Source organism: Eleutherodactylus coqui, chromosome 12, assembly GCF_035609145.1.
Source record: "Eleutherodactylus coqui strain aEleCoq1 chromosome 12, aEleCoq1.hap1, whole genome shotgun sequence".
Classification (NCBI taxonomy): Eukaryota; Metazoa; Chordata; class Amphibia; order Anura; family Eleutherodactylidae; genus Eleutherodactylus; species Eleutherodactylus coqui.
In genome coordinates this window covers 58,174,869-58,200,403 of record NC_089848.1, presented here as the reverse complement: position 1 = coordinate 58,200,403, position 25,535 = coordinate 58,174,869, and the positions used below count along the sequence as shown (strand labels likewise).

General features: G+C 42.1%; 1 protein-coding gene across 1 annotated transcript in view; it reads left to right on the top strand.

Moving 5' to 3' along the window:
• Positions 1 to 25,535, top strand: part of RFTN1 (raftlin, lipid raft linker 1) — a 327,454-nt gene that overhangs the window by 253,310 nt on the left and 48,609 nt on the right. The window lies entirely within an intron of this gene.

The following is a 25,535-nucleotide window of genomic DNA, read 5'->3' as shown; positions in this document are numbered from 1 at the left end:
TGACCTGGCCCTATTGTACAAATCTGACGTGTCATTTTAAGTGTTAATAACTTTTTGGAATACTGTTCGGCTGTCTGCACACAGGCAGATTTGCATTGTGGAATCCGGAGTGGGCGTCTACCTCCGGGTTCCGCAGGCTACACGAGCAGAAATCGATTTTCCGCTCACAGAGGTGAAATCGCAGCATGCTCTCTCTGTGTGGATTCCACACGGACGGCTTCCATTGAAGTCAATGGAAGCCGTCCGATCCGAGGCCCATCTGCAATGAAATTACAGAAAGGTCGCAGATTCAACATCATCACTATGCGATGACGTGGGAAAAGCAGAGATTTAAAGAAAAAAATCTGTACTTCACATGTCCGACGGCTCTCTGTGCAGACCATCAACAGTACAGATAAAAAGACTTTCGCGCGGAATCCGACCCACCCACGTGCAGGCGAGTGATTCTGAGTCAGTCTTCTGGTGGCAAATTGTTCTCTATTAGTGATGAATTTTGGGCGATTATGTTTTGTCCTTTATTTACAAAAAGAAAACCTAAATTTACAGAAAATTTTTTAAAATTTGCCATTTTCAAACTCAATTTTTCTACTTGTAAAACTGGCAATCCCATCCAAAATAGTTAATAAATAACACTTACTGTATGTCTGCAGGTATGTTTATACTATTTTGAAAAAGTCCCTTTTATTTACTTTGGTCGTCTGAAAGCTTGTAAGGGCAGTTTTTCTACTTTTGATGAAAACAATTTTTGTTCTCCTTTTTTTTCCTATCCCATTTGTTCCTCCCATAAGGGGACTTGAAACTGTGATCATTTGATCGCTTGGATACTGGCAGCCATTATCTAACATTGTCAGCTCATCACTGACGGTACAGGCTGCTACAATCAGTGATGAACTGGGACTCTCAGGCCACTGTACATGGTAGACCCAGAGGTCATGATCTGACCTTTGGTTGCCATGGCAACAATCAGCACCCAGTGAACTCATCAAAGTGCCACTAGTATGAAGGAGGGAGCCCTCTCCCTCTCCAAACCCTCTAGATGCCACTTCCTACATAAACAGCATCTAAATGGTTAAACCATGGGGATCAGCAGTAAGCTCCATCCTGTGATTGCAGCGACACCACGGCTGTGAGTTACAGTTGCGATCTCGCTCTTTTTACTGGGGTGCTCAGCTTCTCATCTTATATATGCGGCGCGATGTGCCATACTCATACAGAATGTGTCATGAAGGCGTTACTATCTCTCTCTTGGCATATTTAAATTATTGCTACCTTCTAATAGGTGGTAATGCAGAACTGTTCATTGTAACATCTCTCTATTTGCATATTCAAATTCCCCAGAGAAGCATGCATAGCCTTATAAGTCTCCCCGCTTCTTTTAAGTTCTCGCCCAAGGAGAAACTTTACCCTTCCCGACCTCAATCATAGCCTCTCATCCAGCCAAGACAACAGCCTACTGCAAAACCCGCCAAACGTCTGTACATGGTTAGCTTTTCCTTTTGGAGAAGGCTTTCACTTTCCTAGTCATTGTTATAAGGCCTGTTGGAAGGTCATGCATTGGCTTGTAGGAATCATACCTTCTAAGGCTGGCTTCACATGGGACAGAATTGCCATGGAATGTTTGTGCAGACCTTCCAAATGGAAATTCCATTGCATTTTTAAAACTGAGACTCAGCAGCAAAGTGAACGAGATTTCCAAAAATCTCGTTCATGCGCTGCGGGTGAGCCGCGCAGAAACTTACATGCAACACAGAACTTGAATCCGCGACATGGCAAATTGGGCGCGTTTCCACTGCAGACTCTCTTCTTTCTATGGAGAGAGATTTCCACAGTGGAATACAGACTGAGAAGCCGCTTCAAACCTGCGCCAATTGGCACGGGTCTTCAAGCAGCCTTTCCGCTGCGGAAATCTTGAGGAATTTCTCTGTGGTCCCGCTAACCATGAGTGCGCCCAGAATGCTTGGGTGCAAATTGTACCAGATAACACATGGATAACCAGTCATCAAATGGACAGAAATAGGTCTTGTCATGCGTTTTTCATGTGGACCATGGGTTCGTGTGAAAATACGTCATTGTGTGTAGCCTCAAAGGCCTGTAAGGATGCCATGGCCTTCTTTATATGGCACCAACATATTCCACAGCAGTTTACAAATTCGTGGGAGCATGAACAGACAAAATCAGACAATACATACAGTAGAACTTGATCAGTAAACAGTTTGAACACTAGAGGTGAAGGTCCTGCTTGTAAGAAGTTACAAAAAACAAGAAAACAGGGATATGCATTTGTTAGAGCTTCCAGCAATCTTTCATCAGGGTTCTTGTTTCATTTGCCATTTTTTCTGGACCAGATTCTGGGCAGAGAATTGTAGCACCAAAGTATTCAATTGAGAGCTGGGTAATGCAGCTATTCAGAGAAAAAATGTAAAATGGCCTCTGTACCTGACTAGAAATTCTGCCTCTTTGTTCTAATGATCAGTGGCGGCTCTAGAGGTCGGGACCCTTCTGTTCATGAAGTTATGCTACATTCGAATGGTATGCCATGTTATGGGAATAAATCATATTCCAAAAGATTTCACTGATCTGCTCCAAATTGGTTATAATGAGAAGCGTCATGCATGAATATATGTATTTGAGCCGACTGATATTATCCATCAGCCTCCAATACCCTTCTGCTTTATTTTTAATATCACAGTCGCTTTTACGGACAAACGTTACATCACAAAATACGAGTATATAAAGAGAGTTATTGTGCTCATATAGGATTGGTTAATACAATAATATGGTAATTCAGATGTTAGTAACGTATCGAGAGTGAAAGAATTTGGAGAAGGTATAATCTTATCTGTAAGGAAGCAGCTTATCCAATCAGAATACACAACTGCTCTGTGAGAATCATGTATGGGAAGCAGATACAAGGGTCTAACACATTCTGAAAACCATTTACGTGCTAGCTATTTCCTATGAAAGTGGATATAACAGTGTGTGTGTGTATGTATGTATGTATATATGTGTGTGTGTGTGTGTGTGTGTGTGTGTGTGTGTGTATATATATATATATATATATATATATATAGTGTGAGACGGTGACCGGCAAGGTGCTGGAGGGCAGGTATGTGTCGCCTAGGATGCTCTCCTATGCTGCCTTGGGGAGCGCTTGGGCAGATACGTGCCACCGAGCAGCCTGGGCTCGGTGGAGGAAGCCGGCAGTATAGTGTTAGTAGCATTAAGCTACTAACTCGTTGTAGTAAGTAAGTGGCTCCAAGCCGCATAATCCGGGCCGGCTTTTCCTGGAGTGACCAAAGTGAAGGGTGGGATGGTCACTCCCACGTACCAGGTGGGGCTGGTACCAGGCCTTATAAAGCCTGGGCCTACAGGGCCAGGGGGAGAGCTGAGACCTCTGCAGGTCTGAGAGTCCTGGCTGGCTGTGTGCAGGAGCCATTTGTGTTACCAGTGTGTAGACAGGGACGCTCCATGTATAGTAAGTGCTCAGACGAGCAGGATTTACGTTATGTTTGCCTGATGTTAAGGCCTGTATTTTGCTTTTGTTTGCTTGGAAATAAACCCAGGCAAATTCTGGACTAAAGACTTTATCCTATGTGTCACTGTCTCTGACTGCTTATGCTCAGGTTGCTACCGATCCTAAACGCTAATCCCTCACATATGGTGGAGGATGCGGGCAGCGGTCTTAAAGAGACATACACCAACTAATGGACATTTTGCTGCAGCAGCTGGAGAACCGTTGCTTAGGGCAACCGCCCAAGAGAGATTGACTGGAGAGTGCTGTAACCCCCATGTCCTGGGTGAAAGCTGCAACGGCACAGCCATCAGATACTGCCAAGATGGAGGAACTGATAAAGCAGCTGGTACAAATGAACGTGCAGCAACAGCAAGCGTTGGCCCAGCAGCAACAAGTGGCGGTGACCCAGCAAAAGATCCATGAGGAGGCCATGAGAGTTCAGGCCGAGACTAATGCTCTCCTGGCGCAAAGTGTGCAGAGGTTGTCTGGTTTGCTCCCCACCACCCGTACCGCGGTACAGGCGGCCTTACAAAAGATGACGGCCACCGATGACATCGAGGCCTATCTCGCGGTCTTTGAGAGAGTGGCCGAGAGGGAGAAGTTACCGGCGCCTCAGTGGGCTGAGGTAGTAGCGCCTTTCCTGACGGGAGAACCCCAAAAGGCCTACTTTGACCTCGGTGAGCAGGATGCCAAGGACTATAATAAGCTCAATGGTGAGATCCTGGCACGCTTGGGCGTGGACACCCATGTGCGGGCCCGACGCGTACACGCCTGGACTTTCACGCACGACCTACCAGCTCGCTCCCAGATGTACGACCTGTTCCACCTGGTGAGAAAGTGGCTGCAGCCAGAGGAGTCGTCCCCGGCGGAGATCGTACAAAGAGTGGTTCTGGACAAGTTCATCCGCTCGTTGCCCCCCGCAATCCAGCGCTGGGTGGGACAAGGGGGTCCCCAGGATGTGGGCCAACTCGTGAGCCTCGTCGAGAGGTATAAAGCCACGGAGGACTTACTGCAAGCCATGCCTCCTCGACGTTCCAACCCCGGGAACAGCAAGTCGGCCGGAGCACCTGGTAAGACTGTTCCGTATGTAGGCACTACTTTGGTTCCCCCGTATTCAGGAAGAAGAACTTTCTCGCCAATATTTACATCTATAGATCGAATCTCTCCATCCTTTCCTTTGAAGCCACCGCCCACGGCGACCACCACCGCCTCCAGGACTTTGCCTTGAGACTTTTCAGGAAGCACAATCCCTCCTTTCGTGACGGTCTCCTGAGCCACTCGCTCTACGAGCACGCGGTCCAGCAGGGGGAGGAACTTCTTAAATACTTTTCCTGCCCAACCATCAATGCAGCGGGGGCGGGTATGTCACAACATGATCGCTGTGCCCCCCACGGAGGCTCGCTCGAGCCGTAATAGTATGCAGAGACACGAACGGCTGCGAGCGGATAACCGCGTACCGCACCGACACGCCGCGGAGCAGTCCTCCTTCACCACGTGTGACCCGCAGGAGCAGTCCTCCTTCACCACGTGTGACACACATACACGTCTGCCTAGGCCGATTTAAGAAACACATTTTCATTATTACTACAACCATAACTTCAAATTGACGAAAAAAGCCCTTTACGAGACCCAGCATTTCTACCTCACACGATCAGAAGATGCTATTTTTAGTACCCCTTATAAACAATAGCCACTTGTTGAGTGAATTACACAAGGTAGTCAAGCGTAATCTAATCATTCCTGTTGAGGTCACTTTATGAAATAAGTTATGACTACACTGTAATGTGTCCACCAATATGAGAATCTTCGGTCATAAATTAATTTTAATTAGATTGCCTGGATGCGGTGGGACAGTGGAGATACGGCACATCTCTGATATTCATCTTGGGCTTTTCAGTAACAATAATATAAAATAATACTTCGCTGAACATTCTTCTCTGCTCTGTAAGCGGTTCAATAATGTTGTTATGAGTAATATCAGGAAATAAATGAGTTTTCAGTAATGAATTAGTAGATGTTCCAGCCATGTACGTTTAATGATTATATCTGAAACAGGAAATTAGATGTAATGAGCCTGTAGAAATATCGTATGACTTCATTATTTTTCTTAAAAAAGGACATATATTCGCTCTATTGCTTAATGGAATCCCTAATAAGATTGGACTTCACCACAAATAGTTCGACCATGTAGCCAAGCATTAAGAGTAGGTATTGCAGAAAATTATTTTTCATGTTCCTCTAGCAGCCAGAAAGCCGTATCACCTGCTTTAAAGTCTTACCTGTTCAAGTGATGGTTTAGACTAGGATTATACAGCAGCTTTTATCACATGGAAGCAATGGGAACGCAAACTTCACTTGAAGACCAAGTTGGGTGTAGCTCACTCTCCAATCTAGATGGGACTAGAAATTGTGGCAATTGAATTTAACGAAATGAAGGGAATAAATAATTTGTCTATGAAAAGCTTTGTATACTTAAGTATACTACCCGTATATACTTAATGGAGGACTGGTCTATAATGCAGCATTCCTACCTTGGGACTTGAACCTACTGTAAGTGAAGGATATAGGGATGTTCAGGTGATCGTACTTAGGCTTTCTCAGTTCACTTCTCTGGGAGTTCCAAATATACTAGACTAGACATCTATGAGACATTTAATAAAAATAAATCTTATTTATATAGCGCAAACTTATTTTGCAGTGCTTTCAAGTAATTTATTTTTTATTACCCATCCCCCACCATCAAGCTGGGTACTCATTTTACGGACCTCGTAAGGATGGAAGGCTGAGTCAATCTTGAGCTGGCTACCTGGACCGTAAAGGGATTGAACTTGCAACCTTCAGGTCGTGAGCAAGACTGCATTTCTGCTGCCTTAAAGGGGTTGTCCCGAGGCAGCAAGTAGGTCTATACACTTCTGCATGGCCATAATAATGCACTTTGTAATGTACATTGTGCATTAATTATGAGCCATACAGAAGTTATAAAAAGTTTTATACTTACCTGCTCCGTTGCTGGCGTCCTCGTCTCCATGGTGCCGACTAATTTTCGCCCTCCGATGGCCAAATTAGCCGCGCTTGCGCAGTCCGGGTCTTCTTCTTTTCTGAATGGGGCTCCGTGTAGCTCCGTGTAGCTCCGCCCCGTCACGTGCCGATTCCAGCCAATCAGGAGGCTGGAATCGGCAATGGACCGCACAGAAGCCCTGCGGTCCATGAAGACAGAGGATCCCGGCGGCCATCTTCAGCAGGTGAGTATGAAGACGCCGGACCGCCGGGATTCAGGTAAGCGCTGTGTGGGTGGTTCTTTTAACCCCTGCATCGGGGTTGTCTCGCGCCGAACGGGGGGGGGGTTTAAAAAAAAAAAAAACCCGTTTCGGCGCGGGACAACCCCTTTAACACTCTGAAAAACATACTATGGATATGTGATAGATGTCATAGATGGAAATATACTTTAATTTTTTCATTTTTAATCTTTATTGGTTGGTGGTGCATATCAGTTGAAGAGTGAGTAAATGATTTGTCTAAATATGTGAACAACTTGTCCGTAATTCAAGCATGGGGTCCCTGATTAACTAAGCATAATGGCTTCATAAAGACATGCACAAATAAGGAGAGACTTATCAATATATCAGGCTGGGATCCGCCTCAATGACTCTTCTCCCCATTCCCGGTGACTCTTCTCCCTGTTTCTAATAACTCTCCCGCTCCCCTCCCCGTCTCTGACTCTTCCCCTTGTTCTAGGCTCCTTTTAAATCTATGTTTTCTCTGAAATTATGCTGCTGTTATGGTATACTACCCTGGATACACCAGCCCAGGTGCCCTAGATCTCACCCACAACCCCTGTCCCTGCCTGCTTGCCTCCACTCCTGGCTAACCCCAGGCGGGCAACTGGGCAGCGGTCTCTACTCTCACTAGGGACCGAAAAGGGACGCTGGCATACCTGGATGGAAAGGGTAGAATACTGACAGAAAAGGCAGATGTAAATGACCAACATTAACAATTCTAAGCTGAACTGAGGCAGATGGAAAAACCTGGTGGAAAATAGCAAAGTATAGCAGACAAGCTGACAGAAGCAGACGACCAACAGAGGCAGACTAGCTAGCACACTGAGAGAAACCAATAACCGGCAGTGATTGCAAGTCTCTGCCCGACCTTTAAACAAAAGCCTCCGCCCAGGGGGGAGGGAGGGAGACAGCCAAGTCCCAACAGAACATAATAAAAGGGAGCTCATGCATGGCAGCTGCACTCACAGGTGCACATGCGCACAGTGCCACACGCCACCAGCACCACGCCGGCCAGGCACCCACGCCCCCGGCAGCCGAACAACAAGCTGGGGGGCAAGCCCCGAGCGCCCGACTCCGCACACCGCCACCCCGGGAGGACCAGCAACCGCCACATGGTAAGAGCTACTTTTCCATGTAGAACCTAGCTCTCTATAATGAGGGCGCCTGCCGGATTTTTGCTGCTTGTTGTCGTGCATCAGCTTATTGCTAAAGGACATTTCCAACAAATAGGGATTGTCTAAAGCAGAGAACCTCCTTAACCCCTTAAGGACCGGGCTGTTTTGTACCTTAAGGACCAGACACTTTTTAGGGATTTTACCCATATGGTGGTTTAACTGCCCTATATTTTTTCCTTTAGCTACCCAAATAATTTTTGCTGCGTTTTTTTCCCTGTGACATATAGGGCTATATTTTTTATATCTTTTTCACTGACTTTTTCCCCCCCATTTTTCAGTTTTATTGGGGGTAAAAAGCTAAAAAAAAAAAAATTATTTCTTTACCATTTCTAGTTATTTTTTTTAATTAGTACATTTACGCTAAGATAAAGTATGGGAATGGGTTTCTCATTCTGTTTTGGACGTTTTGATATATAATATGCATGTTTTATGATTACAGGGTGCATACGGCGACTAATTTGGTTGGCGTCAGCTTTGAATTATTTTTTTTGTGTTTATATTTTTATTTTTTTGAAATTTTGTTTTGCTCATGCATGTAATTATTTTTTTGCCATCTATGTCCCTATGTTCACATGTTGTTGTTTTTTTTTAATTTGACACTGTCCCACTGTAGCTGGGGCATCCATAGGAGCCCCAGTTACAGTAGAAAACATCCCTGGTAGCGACAATAGTCACCAACAGAGCTGATCTTGGTCTGCTACGACCCTGCAGCTCTGCTGTAGCGGGGAATTCCGATTGTCAAGTGACTGCGGGTCGTGTAGTAAAAGTTAAATTTCCACTTTCACTTTTTAGTACAAAGCATTCAATGAGCGCTGTGTACTAAAGAAAGGAGGAGGCAGAAAGGGTTAAAAACCCCTGCTGCCTTCTCCTCCAGGTTATCAGCTGTGACTAGTAGCTGACAACCTGATATTCTTCTGATTTATTGCAGAAGCAGAGGCTTTTAACCCCCCTGTGTATTTTTTTTTATTTTTTATACTATCGGCTGGGTTTAAAGCCCAGGACCAAGCTCCATAAATTTACTGTGCTTGGTCGTTAATGGCTTAAGAGTCTCTAGACTTAACATAGCTTTTCTAGTGCATTTAAAGGTTTTGGGTCACAAAGATATTGTTTCTCCTTAAGGAGAATACGTAGAAGCTTTGTGAGGAGACGTTTAAGGCCATCCATACTCCTCTGGGAAATATGCAAATGGGAAGATGGAACAATACCTCTGCAGCACCGCCTATTTGGAATGCTATGTTAGACATTTTAGACGAGCCTCCTAACAGTGACTAGGAATTGTAAACCAAAACCAGAAAAAAAACATAGACAACTGTTTTAGGGGAATTGCCTATACTGCACACTGATGAGGGGCCAAAAACCCTGAAACAGCTGTCTGTATATGGATTTTGGCTTTGGCGTACAATTCCCTCTCATTGTTATAAGGCTTGTCTAAAAAGTCTAACATTGACTTGCAGGAATGCTGCCTTCCAATAGGTGGCACTGAAGAAGTATTGTGCCATCTTCCTATTTGCATTCTTTTAAGTAGTATTCACACTATACAGAGCATGGCACTTGGGGTTGACTGCAGAAGAGATATTGTGCATATTTCTGCCTGTGCTCTAAGGATGGATCTGCTTGTCACGATTCACACAATTATTGGATAACCAATAACGCTGTGTCAGTAATTTCCATTAGGAAAGGAGAAATCTATTTCTCTGCCCAGTGTATTAGACAATTGTGCCTCGCTGTTATTATTTGTAACTAGCGAATGGGGACACAATATCTGAATATTCAGGATTTTTTTTTCCTTTTTTTGAAACAGACCCCATTTTTTAGGCTTGTTTGATGTTAAAGGGCTTTTAAAACAAAGTAAAACACCCTGCAAATGTGATAAAACATAGAACTAGAACTCACTTGTTCTCCGCCTGACAGTTTCGTGGCCCTCCTGGTTTAGGTTTACATACATCTAGCATGTGACCACAGGAGCCAATGATTGGCCATGGTGGTCACATGCACATACTACTGACATCACCACTGAACAATGGGAGCCATAATGCTTAGGAGTATGGTCATATTACTGCTGTGGTCACTTATTGGCAGCAACAGTCACCCATAGTATGAACTGTCACTGGTGCCTGCTTGCAAAAAGAACCGTAGGGTTCTGACAGAGGTGGAGCACCGAATTACTGGGGCAGAAAACAGGCGAATAGGGTTTTTTTTTATAGCTTATCACATTCTTCAAGTTTTTTTTTGTTGTTTTTTTTAATATAAGTTGGATAACACCTTATTAATTTCTACTCAAGTTTAGATAATTGGTGTAGATAGTTTGCTATGTGTAAATGCCCGGCTTTAAGTTTCATCCTTAGTGTATGTACGGTAAGTCCCTACACAACGTGGCAGCTAAGGCTCCTGTATTTTCCTGGACGATGGGCCCTTGTGGGAACTACGTAGCATGGCTTCATTTTCCTCATCAGTGGCTAGCATTGGGATGCATGAGGGATTGGTCATGTTACCCCTATTTTTGGTGTAACAAAGCAGACTCATTGTAGTGAACTGAACGCTGGCACAATGGGCATCTTCCTACGATGACTTTCTACATCACAAAACAGCTGAAAGGAATAAATTATTAAAATCGAGGTCACTAGGTGTATGCTTGATTACCTTTCTTTCATGTGAGTTAAAATGCTTGTGGGGTTTGCCTAGATCTTCCAGAGAATAGTCATTGAATTTTCTAGAGCAGTAAAGCATGCAGCTATAGGATATTGTGTGAACATGAATATATTGAAGTTTCCATTTCTACACCACACTGATTGGGAGCTTTTGTCATATCTCTCAATGCTATATTTCTTCCATGACCAAATATTTATTTGTCATATACGGATGATAACATTCAGACTTATACAAGATCCCATGAATCCTAAATTGTAGAGAATGCAAGCAACTACTGTTTTTTATTGCCCAGAAGCTTGTAGACTTGGTGTGTTGTTTTTTTTATTTCTTCAATGCAAGTATATTAGAATCATAGAATGATAGAGTTGGCAGGGACCTCCATGGTCATCGGATACAACTCCCCGCTCAATGCAGGATCACTAAATAATCCCAGACAGATGTCTCTCTAGCTTCTGTTTGAAGACTTCTATTGAAGGAGAAGTCACCACCTGCTGTGGCAACCTGTTGCACTCATTGATCACACTCATTGTCAAAAAGGGTTTTCTAATATCTGATTTGTGTCTCCTCCCTTTCAGTTTCATCCCATTGCTTCTAGTCTTTCCTTGTGCAGATGAGAATAGGGCTGATCCCTCTGCACTGTGACAGCCCTTCAGATAGTTGTAGACAGCTATTAAGTTTCTTTTCAGCCTCCTTTTTTGCAAGCTAAACATTCCCAAATTCTTTAACTGTTCCTCATAGGACTAGATTTGCAGACCGCTCACCATCCTGGTAGTTCCTTTGTGAACTCACTCTAGTTTGTATGTCTTTTTTAAATCGGGTTGCCCAGAACTGCACACAGTATTCCAGATGAGGTCTGACTAAGGAAGAGTAGAGAGGGATAATTACTTCACATGATCTAGAGTCTGTGCTACTCTTGATAGATCCCAAAATTGTCTTTGCCTTTTATTGCTGCTGCATCGCACTGTTGACTCATATTCAGTCTATGATCTATCCGTATACCCAAGTCATTTATGACCACTCTTTGGTATGAGGCACTTTGTCAAATGCTTTACTGAAGTCAAGATATACTATATCTACTGTATTTCCCTGATCAACCCAATCAGTGATTCTGTCATAGCAGGAAATTTATATTAGTCTGTCAGAGACTTGTTTGTTACAAACCCATGCTGGCTCTGGTTAATTACTCCATTCTCATCTAAGTACTTGCATATATGCTGTTTAATAATCTGTTCAAAGATCTTTCCTGGTATAGAAGTCAGGCTCACAGGCCTGTAGTTTCTTGGTATAGAAGTCAGGCTCACAGGCCTGTAGTTTCCTGGATCCACCTTCTTCTCCTTTTTTGCACATAGGGACAATGTTTTCCCTTTTCCAATCTTCTAGGACTTCTCCTGTTCTCCAGGAATTTTCAAAGATTACAGCAGGAGGTTCAGCAATTACCTTTGCTGCTTCCTTCAGTATCCTAGGATGTAATTAATTTGGACCTGGAGACTTGAATTTATTTAAGTTGTCTAAGTGTTCCCTCACCATCTCTCTATTTATATATAGCCTGAATTATTTTATTCCCCTGATAGCACAGAGAAGATCAGCTGATGTTACATCTGCTTTCTGAGAGAAAACAAATACAAAATAGGAATTCAAAAGTTCGGCCTTCTCAATATCATCTTTAACCAATTCACCATTTTCATTCTGTAAACATCCTATAGCATCTTTGACTTTTCGTTTGCTTTTGACATACCCTAAATATCCTTTTTTATTGCTTTTGGCCTCTCTTGCAAGCATCAATTCATTATTAGCTTTAGCTTTTCTGACACTTGCCCTGTAGTTTCTGCAGACCACATTATATTCTTCTTTAGATATTCCCTTCTTTCCAATTGCGAAACCTATTTTACTTCCTTTATGTGTGTAAGTTCTGTGTTTATCCATCCTGGTCTCTTTAAATGCTTCACATTCTTCCTTTCTTTAGAGATTATACTAAATCCCATTTATTTGAACTCGCTGTTTCAAGCAGGTGATTAGAAATGTTATTTAGCTTCCATAACTTGAAATGGGCCCAAAAGGCAACCCCCCCCCCCAATCCACCGAAAACACGTCTTATTTTATAAGAAAAAATTTCTTAAATATTTTTCACATTAATAAAGAGTCCCCTAATACTGCTTTATAGCTATTATTTATATTTTTTCCTTTACTCCATAATAGATTATTTGTTTAGAAGCATTACACTCATACATAACTTGATATACACTGAATGGCCACGTTATTAGCGCCCACTTAGTAGTGACTTGGATCTCTTCGATCCTAAGAACCAGCACGTCGTGGTGTAGGTTCTGTTAGGTGCTGAAATTGTTTAGCAGAATTATTTGTCCATGTGGACAGGATAGCGTCTTGCAGTTACTGCAGCTTAGATACTGAAATGCTCTGGATCGCTCACAGGAAGGGTTCATCAATTCATGCTGGTTGTACCAAATTCTGACCCTCAAACCAACCCGCTGAAACAGAAATATGGATTCATCTGAACACAATGTTTTTCTTGTACTCATTTTTCTAATTTTGTGGTCTTTTACCCACTGGAGTCTTATCCAGGGGGTTGGACCCGATGACCCCGGAGTTCCCTACAAACTCTATGACTTACCTATGTGGCAAATTTGGTTGCGGAGTGGTTCGAATCTTTTAGCCATGTATAAAGAACAGATAACAGAAATTCACACATACGGTATATATATATATATATATATATATATATATATAATATAAAAGAGAATGTCTTCCTAATGAAGCGATATGTGATGGATCCCTTCTGGCCAGAAAAGAAGTGTTATACAAATGTGTCATCTTAGGGAGACAGATTACAGCTGGTCATGCCAAGCCTCTAGTCGTCAGGTATGATTGTGTACATCATCCATCGCTAGACTGACTAGGCCGTCACTGTGGCTAGACACTCGCCTTATTAAATATTGACGTATGTTTATTTTTATTGCACCTGCTGCTTCGCTACGATTTAGTAATCTCAAGATTTGCCTCAATAGAAGTCTAAAGTCAATCAAGCATCGGGCTAAAGCCGACCCACAAAGCAACTACTTTCAGAAGTATTCCTTTAACCCTGTCAGTGCTGCTAGGGGGCCGTTAAAACGTCATTTCTTCTTTTTTTTTTATTACTATAAGGACACCTTCACATGTAGCATAATCACTGTGGGCGATCCACTGGGGAAAATCTACATCAGTTACCCTGGAAAGCCACAGTGGCCAAAAAGGCAACTAAAGGGTACAGATTTGGCCGTGACACTTGTAGCAGATCTGCTGCGGGATTTAACCCTTGCATTTCAAGGGTTGAATTCCACATTATAAATACCCTGCTTTGTACAGGCATATGCAATCTTGCTCTTTGAAAAATGCACCATTTTCAATGCGTGCGTATGTGCATATTTGGTGCATATGTGTGTTTTGCATGTTTATGTTGCATCCATGTTCACTGCGTTTTTCACATGCATGGGGAAAAAAACGTGAGAAGGCCCAAGTGATGCCTTTTATTTAACAATATATAGAAATCAGGCTGTGCAAAAAACAGCAGTAAGTACAGATGCTAATGCATATTCACTGCATTTTTTTTGTATGCACCCATAGACTTTAACCCCTTGAGTGGCACGCTCGGAAATTTTCCAGTTCGAGCTCCACTGCCCATAGTGATATAGCGCGCAAGATTTCCGGCCTATGTTTTACTATGGGAGCTGCAGAGCACACTGCTATAAGCTGTGGCAGTGTGCTCTGCCAGCACAGTCCCACACAGAACAGTGCAGGACTTTAAAAAGAAGAAGCTGGAAGATATTACTGATCTGTCGGCAATCTCCCGCGTCCATTTTCAAACTCCTGCACTGCTTTGTTTACAGGTTGCCACGGAGACCATCGGCTTGTCAGAAGCCAGCCAATGGTTTTTGTGGCAGGGAGAGCTAGTGCTTAGCTGTCAGAGGATAGCCAGGCACCAGCTCTTACAGCAGAGAATGGAAAAAACCTCCTCTCTCTGCCGTGTTAACCCTTTACATGCCGAAGTCTATGCGACCACAGCATGTAAAGGGCTGTCGCCATCAGACCCCGGAATGTGATTAGGGGTTCCTGATGGGCCTCTGTGGAAGTCCCCTAAAGTGACAAAAAAAAATTTAAAAAGTTAAAAAATTATTAAAAGCATAAAAATAAAAACACTTGCCTCCCTTTACTTTGTATAAAATTAAAAACAAAATTACACATGTGGTATCCCTGCGTCATAATGACCCAGAGAAGGAAGTTAGTACATTATTTAACCCCTTAAAAAAATCATAACTCCTTTATCTATTCATCAACGTCGCTGTATGAGGGCTTGTTTTTTGCGGGACGAGTTGTGTTTTTCAATGGTACTATTTAAAGTACCATATAATGTACTGAAAAACTTTTTTTAAATTCTAAGTGCAGTAAAATGACATTCCACTATCTTTCAGTGTGTTTTGTTTCTACGGCGCACAAACTGCAACAAAAACGACATGATAACTTCATTCTATGGGTCAGTGTGATTACTACGATACCAAACATGTATGGTTTTTTTTTGCTGTAGTACTTGTATTTTTTTTCAGACCTTTCATTTTTTTAAATTATTTTTTGCTGCATCTTCTGCGCGCAATAACTTTTTAATTTTTTTTTTGTCCACATAGTTGAGCGAGGGCTCATTTTTTACAGGATGTCCTGTAGTTTACGTTATTGCTAATTCGAAATACATACGACCTTTTGATCGCTTTTTATTGCATTTTTTCGGGGAGACAGGGTGACTGAAAAAGTGCATTTCTGGCGTTCTTTATTTTTTTTTTTGGACTACGTTCACCATACGGGGTAAATAATGCACTACTTTGATAGATCGGACTTTTATGGACGCGGCGATACCAAATATGTATTTTTATTTTATGATTTAGATTTTTTTTATTATAGATATGACAAAAGGGGTGATTTAAACTTTTATTACTTTTGGTTTTTTCTAAACTGTGAAAAAGTCACGAAAAAGAAAAAAACTATTACAATTTGGTATTGGTGTAATCGTCCTGGCCTGTAGAATTACTTTAATATATTATCTATACTGCTTGGAGAATGCAGTAAAAATAAATATAAAAAACATGCCAGAATTACAGATTTTGTTAATCTTGCCACTAGAAAAAATGGAATAAAAAGCGATCAAATTTATACATGTTGCAAAAAAATTAGATAAATGGGGCGCCTGGAAAGGGGGATGCAGGACCACGGTCCCAGGGCTTCTTACTCCACTGGTGGGAAATCCACAGCTTAAGGCAACATTGCTGACGCGCAACCTGGAGTTCATACCCCCGGGAGTGGAGGCCAGGGTGGGGGAGGTGGTAGAATTGGGAGATATACGTAATCTGAGGTCCCTGGGGGGGACCCGCCGGTCGACATCGGGCTCATGGATGCATTACCTACAGATACGTAGCTATCTGGGGAAGATAAAACCTAGTCAGGGATGGAACATGATATACACTCCCTTTGAGGAACTATGCTGTGCCTCGGAAATTCCAGACATACGGTATCAATACTCTACAATCAATTAGTAGAGGAACACCTGGGAAATCACCAACCTAGGTGGATAGGTGCGTGGGAGGAGGCATTGGGCTGGTCTTTCTCGATGGAGCTCTGGGGCAAAGCGTTTCAGCTTACTCATAAAATGTCAGTTTCCAGTAGGCTCCAAGAGCTAAATTTTAAGATCATTTCAAGATGGTACTTGACTCCAGAAAGACTACATTCCTTCTTCCCCTCAACTTCGAACACCTGCTGGCGTTACAGAGCAGACGTGGGTTCAATGCTCCACATCTGGTGGGATTGCCCTATGGTCGCGCCCATTTGGCAAGATATGAAACATCTATTTGAAAAGATGGGTAGAGAAACAATTACCCTGACAGCCCAACTGGCACTCTTGTCCATCACTCACGAAAATGCTCTATCACTTAACCCTTTCCATCCAATTTGTATCCTGGTTTTTCTAGGGGGCTTACTCTTTTTCTACCGTTATGCAACGGCGCTATCTGCTGGCTAAAGCCAGTACTGCATGAGGCGACACGTTGGATAGGCTCCGACAGCAGAGAGGCTGGCAATATACAGTAAGAGAACCCTGACGGATGTCTTCCAACATTGGAGCTGTACAGCCTTAAGCCATAATGTCTTCAGAGGTCAGACAGTGGATTGGAAAGGGTTAAAAAAGGCTTGTTAAAATTTTTCATCATAGCCACAAGGCAGGTAATTCCTAGGTTCTGGAAGCAGAGCTTGGAAATTCCCAGAAGTGCATGGGTAGGGGCGATGGACGAAATTGAGCGACTGGAGAGGATCAGATTATCGGAGGACCCATTAGGACATGATGAGTTCTATTGAACATGGGCATTATGGATAGACATACGAAACACTCCAATGTTCTCGAGATGGCTACACACTGGCAGCTGTGAGTAAGACCGTAGACAATATATGACAGCGGAAAAGTAAAGACTGTAACCTGGACACCCCTACTCCCCCCTCCCCCTCCATCCTTCCCTTCATTCCTTCCCTTCTCACCCTGTTCCTCAGAACCCCCCCTATTTTGTTAACGTCTATTATAAGATACAACAAGACAACGAAGAATGTTTAGTTTAAAGAGATTTATTGTTTGATTCTATACAAGGAAATTGAAGTTCTCTTCCACCTGTACAAACTGTACGGTATCAGTTAACTCTTCGTTATGTGTGACAAATTTACAATCATTGTTAACGAAAAAGCAATAAAAATAGTTTGAAAGAACCAGAAAAAAAAAGAGATAAATGAAGACTGGAGTTCATCCCGCAAAACAACAAGGCCTTCTAGACCTCTGGTAATGGGAAAATAATATTAATGCGGCTCTTGGAATGTGGCGACACAAAAGCAAACCTTTAAGAAAAAAAAATGTTTTAAATGTACAAAAATAGCAAAACATAAATAAACTGTATAAACTTGGTATCACCGGAATCGTGCTGACTCAGAGAATAATGTTATCACCTTATTTATTCTGAACGCCGTAAAAATGAAATCCAAAAAACAAATGGCAGAATTTCTTTTTTTACCCCCAATCTCCCACTATTTTTTTTACAAAAGTTATGCAATACATTATATATACCCAAAAATGATGCCATCAAAAAGTACAACTTGTCCCGCAAAAAACAAGCCCTCATATGGCCATGTCAATGGAAAAATGAAAAGGTTATGGCTCTTGGAACGCGACTGGAATATTAGTTGAAATTAAATGATTGGCCCATTTAAAAAACCTGCCCTGGTGGGTACGACAGGGGGGTAAGAAACCTGCCACTCAAGGGGTTAATGGGCGAATTTGGTCCGTGAATATGCTCCAAAATAGGGCATGTTGTAATTATTTTCTCCTCCCCGTAAAATTGGTCTGCGTTATAACCGCACGTCTGGATACACCAGTTTAATTCAGTGGGTCCATCTTCTGCCTGTGTTCCGTCAGTAATGCAGACTGAATATTCCTGGCTGAAAGGGACCTTATAATTCTCCTTCCTGCTATCTTTGACTCAAAACAGTTGAATCAAAAACTGAAGTGGCATTTTTCCAAAATACACTGTGTGAAATCACTGAAAACTGATAAAACCTTATCTAGTGCAAAACTGTTAATAGGATGAAATATTGTGTAATCCGGGCTGTTACATTTGCAGAAAATATATCAGTTGTACTGATTTTACGAGTGTTTTAATGTGTTTTCTGCCAAAAAGAATTCCACGGCCAGATGTTGACTATAGGTTAATAAAAACTATAAAACACTACGCGTTTTTGAGGGGGGGGGGGAGTGATTTTTCCTGACTTTTTGGATCCATGTCATCCTATTCTTCTAATGCAACATCTTCTAGCGTTGGCATTTTTTCCAGGCGTTTTCTCATTGGCTTCCGTACAGGACAAAAAAATGCATAAAAAAGCATGTGATTATATCAAGCAATAAATAAATCACCCAAGTAGATACATGACATTCAAGCCTTAAAAAAGCCACAAATAACTCTTGTCTGAAAGAAAACCTAAAGTTTGGGGTTTTTTTTTAAACAAAAGACTGAACGGCCCCTTTAAAGCGACCTTCATGTTTCGGAACAAAATTCTGTCTTGGGACAAGAGGAGGAGTTGATAATCTCATGGATGTCCCACAAATCCCCCGTTACCAGGTCCTGTTTTCAACCATCTAAGATGGCCAATACAGTTTTAGACTTCCTAATACTGACAGGGCATTGGTAGCATTAGACTACCAATGCACTATACCTGCTCTCTGAATGGCTGGACCTGCTCATGTGATCAGCACTAGCCAATCAGAGAACAGTACACATTAGGTAAATAGAAAACTGTTGCAGCCATATTGAACGGACAAAAACAGGGCCTAAAACTGGCATATTGGAGGGGCGGTAGAGAAGAATTGTAAATAATTTGCCTACTCCCGCCTCCTCCAATCCCGAATTAGAATTTTGTTCCAAAACCAGAGGGTCGCTTTAAGATGTAACAAAGAGCAATTTGCTGTGAATCATGTATACAGCTGTACTTTAAAATTAGTGTTCCTCATCATGATTGACCAGGAAACAAAACTGGGCTAATTTTTGTTAAATCTGATTGACCTGATCTGATTTTTAGCAAAAATTGTCAAAATTTGTCTGTCTGCTTTGAACAGAAAGGCTCCAGCGCTGGAGTTCTAGGTTTAAATCTGACCGTGATGGGGATTTGAACCTTAGACCCAGCCACTGCAAGGCAGTAGTGTTAACTCCCGGGCCACCACCATCACTTTTGTTCAAGTAGGCCAAATTTAGAGAACACACCTCTTCCAATTCACAATTATTTTTGTAGAATCGGGCCGGTCACTGCCAAGCTGATTATTTCAATAATTGCTCAGAACTATTCTAAATAGATGTTACTTTTCAGTGTCCTCGTTTCTGATGATATATGCGGATGACTTTAGAAGACTTCCCTGTTAACTGACATGCAAACTGAATGAGTACAATGTAGTAAAGCCGCCATTAAGTTGTAGCATGCGTTTCCTTTGTCCTTTACACGCTTAGTATTTCCCATTGACTTATTTCAAAGACCTAAAGCAGCCAGTACTTAGTAGTCAGTAAATGGGAATTTATACTCCTCCGGTAAATCATAATACAGAACATTAAAGTGGCATTTAGCCAACAGAAAGGCATTAAATATTTATGGACACCAGTGAAAACAGCTTTTTGTGAACAGTAGGGCAGCATCTTTAGCTTAATAAAAAATTTAGTGGCATTGGACCAATTTAAGAAAGAAAATATGTTAGATAGTGATTTAATTTTTAAGCTCCACCACCCAAAGAGGTATGTGGAGAAGGCAGGTGTAGACGGCAGATGAACAGTACGGGAGACGTCTCAAGCTGTCGGCGGCTTATTTGTATGACATGATTTTGAGGAGAGTTCTTTGTGTGCCTGCTGTTCTGAGATTATTCTCAAGAAGCTGAAGAAGTCCACAAGATCCTAAAGTGTTTGCTGTCAACTGTGTTTAATAACTATGTGGAGTCCATCACTCTAGATATTACTGAAGATCATCATTCACTGATCTAGTGGGTTCTTTTTCTTTATCTCTTTCATTTTAGTAATTTGTCTTAAAAACATAAATGTCATTGAAGGGGGGGACACTTGTTATTTGTATAGCGCCAACATATTCCACAGCGCTTTCAGGGAAATTGTTTATTATCCCCCAGCAAGCTGGGTACTCATTTTACCAACCTCGGAAGGATGGAAGGCTGAGTCAACCTTGAGCCGGCTACCGGAACCATGCAGTAATTGAACCCTGCAACCTTCCGGTCATGAGCGAGAGCTTAGGACTGCATTCTGCTGCCTTAACACTCTCTGCCACACATTGACAGAAACCAAAAGCTATTTTGCTGACCATTATTTCTTATGAAAAGAGTTTTTTGGTCTGGTCCACTTCAGCTCAGTGCACCCTTGCATTGAGCCCTGCAGGACATTGTTACATGGTAAGAAAAAAAATCCTGATGTTGCATAGAGCCAGGACTCAGTACAGCAGCAGAGCTGAGGATTACTCAACCTGCGAACTTATCACATTGCAAATACAGTCCAGGAGGAGCTGAGAAGATTGATATATAGTTTTGTGGGAAAAGATTCAGTATAACTTGTATTTTAATCATTTATATCTCTGCACATTCCGGGCTTGGAAGTCCAGTGGGCGGAGCTATTAGTGATTGACAGCTACCTATATATGCACAGTCATACACAGGTGTCGTAGATACAGAATAGAAAAAAGGATTGAACAAAAGCTGTATGCTTGTGAGCATCTAGAAAGGAGGTAGACGTTCGGATCGTGCAAGAGTATAATGGAGGTGCTGCCTACTAGATGACGCTCCACCTAAGTGGACGTGGGGTGAGCTATAAAAACTGGGGGCTTGGCTTAACACGCCAAAGACAGATAGTTAATTAGGACAAGTAAGTGTAAATGTCTCCTTTGCTTGGTTAAATAAACAGCCAGCGTAGGAAAACACATTTCGGGGCAAAACCCCTTCATCAGTTCAGCTGGATAAAATACTAAAACTTGACAATAAGTGACAGGGGGGGTAGAGTTTAAATAAAGGGTAACAATGGATATAAGGAGAAAAAAAATATATATATATATAGTGTGTGTATATATATATATATATATATATATATATTTGTGTGCATGTATGTATGTGTATATATTTTATATATATATATATATATATATATATATATATATATATATATATATATATAATAAAAATCTGCACCAAATACATTTCAATTTGTACATTTTGTGGCAGAACATTGAAAGTCCGCAATATGCCTACAATCCAGTGCTCAAGGCCCTACTTAGTCGCATCATACTGGACTTGCAGATTGTTGGTGTTAGTTTTGCTCTGTGTGGGCCATTGTTAGTTTCACCTCACTGGTGTTTGGACAGATTCTACTGTGTAGGGGTATACCCCATTGACAAGGGTAATGAGAAAACACAGTTGGCAATTTATTCATACATTTTCAGGGGGAACAACAAAGGCCCAATGCAAACATGCTCCAAAATTGGAATTTCCTGCTAATATTGTAGGAGAGGTGACAGATCCTCTATAAACTTGATTTCTTGTACTCCATGTAGCCAAGGTTTCCATATCTCATGCTGTTGCAGGCTGACAAGTAACATCCCATGTACTGTGGAACTTTCATCTTAATCATTGCTCCTGTACTCAGCAGTCCTGGAGACGTTTAGCCGTTGCATGTCTACATCTGCTAATGTGAGGGGTTAATTGTGACAATATGAAAATAGTTCTTTGTAATTGAGGACGGCATTGTCGTCTTAAAACAGTTTTTTTCCCTAGTGACTATAGAGCTTCTTTTTCCTTTCATCCCACCCGCAATAACCTTATTGGTTGTCCAGGCTTTCTAGCCTGTTTTACTTACTTGTCATTGACTTGTACTTGACCTAAAGTTATTGATGTCTGTGTTTCTCATTTTTTAGTTGCCCATATACAGTAATCCACACAGCTTTGATGTTTGTAATATGTATCTACAACAAACAGACTCCTTCATTGAAAATTCGCATTGGAAGCAAAAAAATCTCATCTATGTGACCAAACTCCTACAATGCACTTGTGTTCTCTTGTCATGGACAAAGATAAGTTGTCTTCACACTTGTGAACAAGAAATACTTCTCTAGATGTGACAAAACGACGACTGTTGTCTTTGACTAATGGTAGTGAAAAACAACAAGAAAGATGTGTCTGCTACGAGATTTCGTGTAAAGCTGAACTTCATAACCAACACCTCCTGTCATCTCTTGGTGCTGCTGCGACTTTTTTTTTCATTTCCCCATCACTGTGCTCTGAGCAAGAAATCGCTCATTAGTCGCTCGTCACTTTGTTTCAGCTCACTGAAATGAAGCCAGTAATGAGCGACTTTTCGCTCAGTGTAAACAATCAGTCATTTATGATTGGCTGCCTGCTCACAGTGAATGGAGGCAGATGGGCATAATACATCTCCGGCGTGCTATGCCTTCATTTAGGCCCGATCTCCACGGGCGGATCAGATTCTGCATGTGGGAGCCCGGAGCGGAATCCGACCCTGCCCGCGGCCGAGGGCACACTGTACCTGTCCGGTTCATGTTCAGCTCTTCTATTTTCTGGTCTGTGGATGCGTGCAGAATTCAATTGCGGATGGGCTGTGGATCAGACGGCTTTCATTGACTTCAATGCCCGTGGACATTGCACCTTACTGAACGCCTTTGCTCATGTGTGAAAGCACAGGAGCGACAGCTGTCCCGTGTGGACAAGTTGTATTTTTTAATGGCACCAATATATTTTATTATACCAAATCACAGAGTAATATACAACTTAGAATCTAATATGAAATTTGGAACCAGACAGATCAGTTTCGAGAGCAAAGGAGTAGATTTATTAATGCAAAACTCATGATTAGGTCAAAAAGAAGGACATGTTAAGGCAACAAGAGAGACAGAGGGATTTAAATTAAAAGAAAGACCGTCCCCCCAAAAGGGGAACATGGTAGGTAGGAAGCTTGGATTGGCCATAAAATTGAAATGCAGGCAAAATAAAAAGAATATATAAATCTGGCTACCGTATAGAAATCCTGGAGCCTTTAACTTCTCCCAAAGACTTGGCTTCCACCTTTTTGAATATATTCAGTGCATTCACGCCTTAGCCTGCCCTTCCGGAGTCGTCAATATCCACCTTGAAGTCCACATAAGAAATACTCCTCCTACTGGACTGGAATATGATCCAAACAAGGGAGTATTTTTTGCGCGGTATAAGCAACTCATGAACCCGATGATGGGGCTCCAGTTGTGGCCTAACAAGAGAAGATAAGTTAGAGCTAAGCAGGATGTAGAAGGGCCTAACTCCAGGCAATAGCTGAATCTTCCATTTTTGTTCAGCGTATCACTTTAAATTTCAGATCTGTCCAATACTTATACCATGTTTCCCCAAAAATAACCCCTACCCCAATTTTCAGGAGAGGCTTGAATTATAAGCCCCCCTGAAAATAAGCCCTAGCTAAACTACATGAAAAAAACATCAATACTCACCTAGCCTGCGGTGTCAGAGTCCCTCGCGCCAGTCTCCGGCGCTGTGGCAAGCTCCCATGTCCTCTGCGCTAACATATTACGCTCTTTCTGGTGACGGGGCTTTAAATACCCCGTCTCCAGCAAGCGAGTGCTGTGATTGGATGGAGCGCCAACCAATCAGGGCCAGCGTTTGATCATTTACAGCCATTCAGTGAATGACATCACTGAATGGCTGTGATTGGTTCATCGAGCGCCGGCTCTGATTGCCTGAGCCAGCATCGCCCGTGATCCAGTTACAGCACTCGCTTGTTGGAGGTGGGGTATTCAATGCCCTGTTACCAGAAAAAAAGTAATATGTCAATGCATAGGACACGGAAGCCTGCTGCAGCGCCGGAGACCAGCGCAAGGGACTCAGACGCAGCAGGCTAGGTGAGTATAAGACACCCCCTGAAAATAAGACACTGTGCCTTTTTTGGTGCAAAACTTAATATAAGACACTGTCATATTTTCAGGAAAACCCGGTAGGCCATGGTTTAATACTGCACTTATTGATTAGAAGTTCCACTGCTGGCTGAACCGGCGAATCGTGCAAATGACAATCATTGCCCTTAGCATAGTAGGTCTAACTGTCCAATAAAATTGTCTAAAGCCCAGTTATCTTGGTAATTGATTGAAATTAATGTCACTCACCAAAAATTATACACTTGCACATGTAGATTAATTGCTGTGGCTTCTCACAAAGATCCTATGCAATGGCCTTCATGGTAGATATTAATAAAATGTAAATCATGACATTCCAAGCCAGATAATTCACTCTACATCCGCCAGTGCTCGCTCCCATTCACAGCTATTACTGAGGTTTTCCATCTTGTTACTTCCAGTCATAAATCTGCATCATTAGTCGAGCCTATTCTTATGAGATTTTTAGGTATCCCTGGAGAATTTGCCATTTTTAAGTGCTGAAATTATGTATCTGTATTATTTTGAACAGTAAAATATGCAATAATGTTCATTTGTTACTTTATAATAAAGTTTAATTTGAATTTTCATTTTTCGGGACTGCTAGATAAGGATGTTAAAGACAATAACGATGGGCTTATTTTAGGCTTTGACAAACAGCTTGGTCGTTTTTATAATGCATAGGTTCAACTGCTACAATTTGCCTAATCTCAGCCTATTCAAGTCATTTTGTATTCTTCTTTTAGTACAAAGTACAGTTTTACATTGGATCGTGTTTTCTTCTGTTCATGTTAGAATTTTAGAACGCAAAACTTTTTAAAAACAAAAAATCCCACTCAACCCATGAGCTAAAGAAGACCATTCAGAATGCACTAGAATTAGGGCTGTGATCGCTGATGTTTGGCCTTTCTTTTGGTACATACAATGAAGCCTCTTTTAGATGACCTCCAAAAAACGCATCAAAAAATGGTCTTCTTGAGGGAAAGTCCTCTCAAAGATGGTCAGTCTACATAGTACATGATAGAACTGTCATACAAGTTCTTGGGAAAAGGATCATCTCAAGGAGGTGGTCTAGTGGAGAAGTTTCACTGTGATTAGAGATGAGCGAGTATACTCGTTAAGGCTAACTACTCAAGCGAGTAGTGCCTTAGTCGAGTATCTGCCCACTCGTCACTAAAGATTCGGCTGCCGGCAGGGTAGAGCAGGGAGGAACGGAGGGGAGATCCTTCTCTCCCCCCCGCTCACCGCCGCAACTCACCTGTCACCCGCGCTAAGTAGTTAGCCTTAGCGAGTATACTTGCTCATCTCTAACTGTGATATATTTCCCCAGTTACAAGAGAAAAATGTCCTGCAACATGAGAGGTGTCTAGTAAGACTTCTCAATGGTTA